Raw genomic sequence first — 8466 nt, 5'->3', positions numbered from 1 at the left:
GTCTCTGTGGCGCAATTGGTTCGCGCGTTCGGCTGTTAACCGAAAGTTTGATGGTTCGAGACCATCCAGCGACGGGGCTTTCACTTTTTTTCCCTCTCCATCTGCTTTCATTGTCTCTCGGTTTTTGAGTGTCACTGAGTCCTTGGGCAACACTAAAAAAAAACTTATCGTGTGTTTCTGCCTCTACTGTTAGGCGACGTTAGTTTATTGAACATTTATCTCCAACATCTTATTTGTAACAATTTATATATTTCAAATATTATTAAACTCAATAACTGAACTCGAAACTTTAACCCATGTTTTATCTTGGGTTTCCATTTTCCTGCACACTCCCCTTCTTTCTCAGATTTCTCAGGAATCCGTCTGTCGCAACCTGAAATGTGTTCAATAAGGAAAATACACAGCAAGTCGGCAAAGATCAGTGGAATGAGGACTGAGTTAAACTTTCACCAGAATGCTGTTTTTATAATTGCAAAGTCCTGAGATTGAGAGCAGATAGTTCACATGGGAAAGGGCAGATAGGGACACACTGTTTCCACTGACGAGGGTCAGTAACCAAAGGATTGGGATTAAAGATAATTAATGAAAGACCGACTTGTATTTCTGTAGCGCCTTTCCCAGTTGCTGGACGTCACAAAGCGCTGTGCAGCCAATGGAAGACAGTTCCAATTGAAAAAAAAGTATCAGCTCGACAAGGAAGAGTGCACTCGGATTTGAACCGAGGACCTCTTGATCTACAGTCAAATGCGCTACCGCTGAGCTACATCCCCTCAGTCGCAAGCTGGTTCACGGGATCCAGCATATTCTTATTAAGTGTGGAGGGGGATCGAGTGGTCAGACTGCATCCCGCTTTGTCTCAGAGTTACTGGTTTCTGAGTGAAGTCGGAAAGCTTAGTGTTTAAGTTAGCGAGAAGTTTTCTTGTGATTTGGCTGAGATTTGGATCCAGGTCGAGGAGATATTTGTGTCAACCTAATCGATAAAATCTACCCCATTGTCATACAGATTTGTATCCCCATCCGTATTGGCAGCGCTTTGCAGCCTATCACGGCCTTTCACTATCTGTGTTTATTCTTCAACTGTTGCCCATGTGACATTTCCAATTCAGACACAGAATTATAGATCTAACTGCACTGCTTCTGAGAGAGCTGTTTTCGATCAGGAAGCAATTCAGGTTTGTTGAACGGATTATGAAAAACTTTAAATCTTAGCATATCGAAGCCGATCTATGACTCTGAAAGCGCCGAATCCTAAGCACTGGACCACCAGAATTTCAGCTTCCTGATTCTCCCAGAAACTGAGTACAGGAATATGCACAGTGCCAATTACTCACGGTTGCACTCACCTTCCAATCTTGTGCACGTTGTTCAGCTTTGAAACTGTTCATATTTTCACATTCGCTTCCAGTGTGATGAAAGCGGAGCTGTGATAAGATGAACCTTTTCAACAGATGAACTACAATAAGGTTTATAAGAAACATTACTCTTTGAATGTGGTGAGCTACAGTTAAATTTAATGCAGCAGAAGATAGCTCACTCATTTTGACAGGAGGTGCCAGCAATTGCAATGTAAATATGATGTCGAGATACGGACGTTGGACTGGGATGGGCAGAATAAGACGACTCACAGCATCATGTTAAAGTCCAACTGGTTCAATTGCTCCGATAATAAAATAAATTTGCTTTATTTTATCAGCGCCCCGAAAGCTCTTGATTCCAAATCGCTCCGGTGTTGTGAGACTTCTTAATGGAAATATTAATTGTTGTGGGTAATTGACAGGATTGTGGATTGGGGCAGATTTTTCCTCCTTGCTGTTCAACCTGCCACAAGTATCGCTCCCGTTTTAAATCAGGAAGCAATACCCACTCTCCTTAATTCATGTGTTGTACGAGAGCAATGAATCATCATTCCCTAACTGGGAATCGAACCCAGACCATGGCATTGAAGGCGGCGAATTCTAACGACTCGACCAACAGGGAATTTGAGGTGTCCTGAGCATTATTGAGCAAGTGTGCGTGCGTGCGTGTGCATGTGTGTGTGCGTGTGTGGGTGGGTGCGTGCGGGTGCGTGCGTGCGTGTGTGGTTTAGGAGAAAGGTCTTGTGCTCTCGGGTAACCGCTGATGAATGAAGCCGTCGACCTCTTTATCGCTGAGCTTTTTGTGTTCTTGAGCAATCGTTCTCTGGAGCTGATGCAATGAGGCCAGGAGAGTAACCCACTGCACCTTCTGCAATGTGATTGCGGTGCGATTTACTGAAAGCTGTTAATTTTATAAAAATCATCTTTTTGCGAATTGTAAATCAAATGCCCTTCAGTGCCCGGTAAGAATTCTCTCCAGCTAAAAGTGCAGCTGGTTTATTTGGAATCTCTAGCTTTCGGAGCGCAGCTCCTTCATCACACACACTGAGCATTCACCACATTTTTCTGTCTTTCAATGAACGCAATCGATATCTCATCAATTCCCCGGTATCCTGAGTCTCTGACAATGATTTCCACAGTACACTGCTTTAAATCTTATTTTTTTATTGTGAAATTAAGCGGTTTGTTCCATGTGAAGGATTTACACTTATACCCTTCGGGGATGATGGTGACGTAGTGGTAAAATCAGTGGAGCATGAATCCCGTGGCTCAGGCGCACAGGTCCCGATCCCACCGCAGTCTAGAACTGAAACAGAAGTGAAAGCTCGTCTCAGTAATGAAGCTTGTTTTCTGATTGTCATGAAAACTCATCTGGACCTTTTGCAGAAGGAAATCTGCCATCCTTCCGCTTTCTGGCCTCCATTGGACTCCAAACTCAAGTCAATGTGATTGACTCTTAACTGCCCTCTGAAATGGCCCAACAAAATACGCAGTTCAGTGGGAAATAGGGGTGGACAACAAATGCTGGCATTGACAATGAAATATATATTGCATTAGCAACATTTTATGAAATGATTAATTCTCATTTTGTTTCATTTCATGTCAAATAGGGTGACATATTCTGGTGTCTCATTATTTAAAACCGCAGCCCTTTAACTGTTCAAACAGGTAAGGTTCAGTCAGAGAAAAGTGATCCACTGTGATCCCAAGCAAGGTATTGTAGTTGCTGCAAATCCCACCTCAAAGCAGAAAATGTTAGAAGCACTCATCGGCTTCAACAGCTTCTGTGGAGAGGGAAAGAGAGTGAATGATTCAGGTTGCTGACCTTTGACCCTAACTGGAAGAAATTTGTCATTTAATGGTTTTCAAACAAGTACAGAATCAAGGAGAATAGAGAGGGAGAGGAGGAAAGAACAAACGGTCTTTTGATCGGATGGAAGGCTGGAGTGATTGAATTACAATGGAGATGATTATTGTTCCCACTGACACAATCTCGCCGATCTGGGTTTGAATCTCACAATAAATGAGAACAAAACCTCTCGCTGAGTTCAGCGCTAAACTCCCGCCTTCCAGTGAACAGGAGGCAGTTTTCAGTCACAAACCCACAACTCTGAGATAAACAACGCAGAAAGGAGAAAGACTCAGTTTGAGCGGTGATGCTTCTGGAGGAACGGAGATCGGGAATTCACCCAAGAATGGGGCAAAGTTTAAAACGATGACGCCCAACGTGGGGCTCGAACCCACGGTTCTGCGATTAAGAGTCTTATGCTCTACCGACTGAGCTCGCCAGGCACATGGATCAGGTTGGTTTCCATAACCTAAAATGTATGGAGACAAATGTTGTTTTTCCAACTGGTGTCGATACTTGCCCTGATTTCAAAGTTTACAATGAATTTAAGACTTACCTGGATAGTCACATGAGCAGCCTGGGAATGGCGGGATACAAACGATTGGTCTAGTTGGACCAAGGAGCGGCACAGGCTTGGAGGGCCGAAGGGCCTGTTTCCTGTGCTGTACTGTTCTTTGTTCTTTGTTCTTTGTTCTTTGAATCGACCGACAGAATCCCCAAGGTTCCTGTCCCTTCCTCTCAATCATCAATTACATCATTCACATATTCCAATGCTTCGCTTCACCTCTCCCAAACATTCCGAACTCCTCTTACACAATTCACCTTTTTTTGTTCATAATAAACTAGCCAGGGTGGGCGGAACAGCCTCTCAGCATGGACACTGTCAAACTGTTTTCTAGTTTCAGACTTTTCAATAAGATCACCTCTGATTATTCTAAACTCCAGAGCGAGCAGACTCATCCCGCTGAATCTCTCCTCCCAGGAGAAACGCAGAAATCAATTCAGTGAACCTCGGATGCACAGAGACAGCGAATGAATGAAGACTGCAAGGATTAAAATCGCTCAACGTAATAAAAACACAGTCAGAGACACTGACAGATTCTGAGGGAGATATATAGAGACAATGAAAAACAGAAATAGCGAGTGAGGTACACATCCACAACCCATGAATGAATAACAATATACACACAGCCAGCTGCCTGAACCAACAAACATGGGGTCCTCTAAACTGGTGACCAGAGATCAAGTGAATGGCCACAAGCATATTCACCTTTTAATGTCTTGATTTTCTTGTGTGTGTTGTGTTGATAGATTGCCTGCTCTGTGTGCTCAGGTTCTCAAACCAAATCCCACGTAAACCAATCCCACCGTTTGCACTGCAAATACATTTACAAAACCTTTGACTTTTCCAATACGAAATTACAGCTGAATGAGACCTCTTGCTTGGCCTGTGAACCCAGGACCTCTCGCAAGTTGGTGATGTTAACACCCTCAGCCCGAATCATACCCCTCGTCCAACGAGCCGCTGCTGGCGAAGTTGTTCAATGAAAATATTTCCATTGCCATTCAAAGCTACTCAGACTTCTGCAGTGAAAGGTGAAAATGCTGGAAAACAAATCTCATATTTTAGCTCCATAATCTTTGATTACCACGGGGAATGGTTAGAAATGGAGGAAGTTTTAAAGAAGTGTTATCCAGCAGCATAACAAGAGGGGAGGCCTCTGGCCGGGTGTAAATCAGGAGAGATTAAATGGGGGAAACAAAGAATTTTAAAGTAATTACACCACAGAATGGGGCCATTCCTAAGTCCTTTACAGGACGCAGTTGTGTTGTAGATGAAGGGGAACCTGTGGATGTAATTGGAGCCACAGTAATGAGTTGGTGGGTTTTGAAAATTGAAAGTTACACTTAGGAAATAGAATTAGGAGCAGAAGTGGGCTAATACAGCGCTTCGAGCCTGAACCGTCATGCAATCAGTTCATGACTGATCTCTCCCTGTTCTAAAATCCACCTCCCTACCTGTTCCAATATCCCCTCATCCCTTTTATTATCCGGAATATATCTGTCTCTTTCTTGAAGCCATTTAATGATTCAGACTCCATCGCGCTAAGGGGAAATGCATTCCAAAAATTCACGACCCTCTGCGAGAAGTAGTTCCTCCTCATCTTAGTTTTAAATCTACGGCCTCCCAACCTATACATTTGAGCTGTTCTTCTCGATTGCCCCATGAGAAGAAACATTTCGTCGACGTTCAATCTATCAATTCTTTTTAGAATTTCATATACCCCGAGCACTTGTGAGGCACGACTTGCCCTTCACAGATTCGTAAAGGGCAAGTCGTGCCTCACAAATTTGATTGAATTTTTTGAGGAGGTAACTAAGTGTGTTGATGAAGGTAGGGCAGTTGATGTCATATACATGGATTTTAGTAAGGCATTTGATAAGGTCCCCCATGGTCTGCTTATGATGAAAGTGAGGAGGTGTGGGATAGAGGGAAAGTTGGCCGATTGGATAGGTAACTGGCTGTCTGATCGAAGACAGAGGGTGGTGGTGGATGGAAATGTTTCGGATTGGAGGCAGGTTGCCAGCGGAGTGCCACAGGGATCAGTGCTTGGTCCTCTACTCTTTGTGATTTTTATTAATGACTTAGAGGAGGGGGCTGAAGGGTGGATCAGTAAATTTGCTGATGACACCAAGAATGGTGGAGTAGTGGATGAAATCATAGAAATCATAGAAACCCTACAGTGCAGAAAGAGGCCATTCGGCTCATCGAGTCTGCACCGACCACAATCCCACCCAGGCCCCACTCCTATATCCCTACACGTTTACCCGCTAAGGTGTTGTAGGCTGCAAAGAGACATAGATAGGATGTAAAGTGGGCTGAAAAATGGCAAATGGAGTTTAACCCTGATAAATGTGAGGTGATTCATTTTGGTAGGACTAATTTAAATGTGGATTACAGGTTCAAAGGTAGGGTTCTGAAGACTGTGGAGGAACAGAGAGATCTTGGGGTCCATATCCACAGATCTCTAAAGGTTGCCACTCAAGTGGATAGAGCTGTGAAGAAGGCCTATAGTGTGTTAGCTTTTATTAACAGGAGGTTGGAGTTTAAGAGCCGTGGGGTCATGCTGCAACTGTACAGGACCTTGGTGAGACCACACTTGGAATATTGTGTGCAGTTCTGGTCACCTCACTATAAGAAGGATGTGGAAGCGCTGGAAAGAGTGCAGAGGAGATTTACCAGGATGCTGCCTGGTTTGGAGGGTAGGTCTTATGAGGAAAGGTTGAGGGAGCTAGGGCTGTTCTCTCTGGAGCGGAGGAGGCTGAGGGGAGACCTAATAGAGGTTTATATAATGATGAAGGGGATAGATAGAGTGAACGGTCAAAGACTATTTCCTCGGGTGGGTGGAGCTATTACAAGGGGGCATAACTATAGGGTTCGTGGTGGGAGATATAGGAAGGATATCAGAGGTAGGTTCTTTACGCAGAGAGTGGTTGGGGTGTGGAATGGACTGCCTGCAGTGATAGTGGAGTCAGACACTTTAGGAACATTTAAGCGGTTATTGGATAGGCACAATGAGCACACCAGGATGATAGGGAATGGGATAGCTTGATCTTGGTTTCAGATAAAGCTCGGCACAACGTCGTGGGCCGAAGGACCTGTTCTGTGCTGTACTGTTCTAATTTCTAGTTCTAAAAACTCCAGCATGTTGTGGGACTATTTTACCTCAGTGTCGATTTCATGTCCCAGCGAACTCAATCGGTGTTGTCATTAGCTGAAGCAGTCCATGTTCCATCCAAACTGGACATATTAAGTGATGTACGGTAAGTCAATTTGAAAAACACATTTCACCCGTGACCCTGGTTGGCCAGGGAGTTGTGTTCAGTCCCACCCCAGTGTTGTTTGGTTTCAATTCCCGCTCAGGAAACAATTATTTATTGCTCTCGGCAAACTATTAAAAATAACCTGATTTGCTATCTGATCAAAAGCAGATCTACTAAAATCAGCCGAGTGAGGTTTGCAAGTCTCCATCACAGCTGGAAATGTCACATGTGCAACAGGTCAAGAACAAATATAGGAGCAGAAAGACAATGATAGGCTGCAAAGCGCTGACGATAGAGATGGTGATGTAAGGTAACATCTGGAAGGTAAATCGGTCAGATTTTAGCGTTCACACTGAATTATTAAACCTTTCCCTCACTCTGCAACGACAATGTTTGAAAACGTTTCTGCCCAGTTTTGAACCGTCGGAAGCGAAAGTAATAACTGTGCGTGGAATGTCTGTTGTCTGTTATAATGGACTGAATATATCACTGTGGTGGAAACAGAAGGTGCCATTTTGCGATAGAGACTTACTTGTGGTGAATCATCCAAACCATAAAAACAAATGTCAGTTATTGCCTGGTGGAACCTATAAAACACAATCTTTCCTCGTGTCCTGAGGTGAAGACTGAGCAAATCCAACAGGAGGTTTTCATGTCATATCTGGCAGTATATTGGGAACCAGACAAGGTTAAGGACAGTTTAAATGGTGCTGGTCCTTCACTGCAGCTGATTCTGTTTCTGACTGGATGTGATTTCTGATTGTTACACAGTTCAGGATGAATTGATTCAGCGAAGGAGCAGGCTCAAACCGACTGATGGCCTTTCTCAGCTCCTTTGCTGCTACTAAATTTCATTAACGTTTTCAGTAAAGAGCAGGATGGTTATGGGGTAGTGTGACGGAGCAATTTAAACCAGTAGTTAGGTTCAGTTTCTGTATAAGCTGTGGGTTCAAATCCAGCCGTTGCGAGAGTGGGCTTGAGTTTTGGTCTGTGCAGCTGAAATCCAGCAGTTCAGATTGAATGCAGGAGTTTCTGCCGTGGTGTTTTTGGCAGGAAGAAAGCGGAGACACTGACCAATGTAAACAGTTGTTGAGGTAAAGAAGCGGATGTGGAAGGAGTGGAGCAAATTATTGTCGATGCTGGAATCGGAAACAAAAAGGGAAAATGCTGGAAAATCTCATCAAGTCTGGCAGCATCAGTTATGAGAGAAGAGAGCTGATGTTTCGAGTCCAGATCACCCTTTGTCAAAACTGGAAGGAATTGAGTTGCTCCGACAGAGAATACAAACGGGAACACAGGCTGAATGGCTATCTGCCGATATAACCACAGGATTGCAAACATTGAGACTGCAGTCCCGGCCCAGGGGTAGATTGGGATTTTTTAACTGAGGCTCAAATCCTGTCATGTCCGCTTCCCGTCGTTCCTTATTTTTATTGA

The 8466-nt window shown here is 43.9% G+C and overlaps 1 non-coding gene across 1 annotated transcript; it reads left to right on the top strand.

Annotated features, from left to right (window-relative positions):
* Positions 1-74, top strand: trnan-guu (transfer RNA asparagine (anticodon GUU)). Its single transcript has one exon. It is a non-coding gene; the product is annotated as a tRNA-Asn (tRNA).
* The last annotated feature ends 8392 nt before the right edge of the window (positions 75-8466 follow it).

The sequence above is a fragment of the Mustelus asterias genome, unplaced genomic scaffold (genome assembly GCF_964213995.1).
Source record: "Mustelus asterias unplaced genomic scaffold, sMusAst1.hap1.1 HAP1_SCAFFOLD_784, whole genome shotgun sequence".
In the NCBI taxonomy this organism is placed as follows: domain Eukaryota; kingdom Metazoa; phylum Chordata; class Chondrichthyes; order Carcharhiniformes; family Triakidae; genus Mustelus; species Mustelus asterias.
This window is presented reverse-complemented; position numbering and strand designations above follow the sequence as displayed.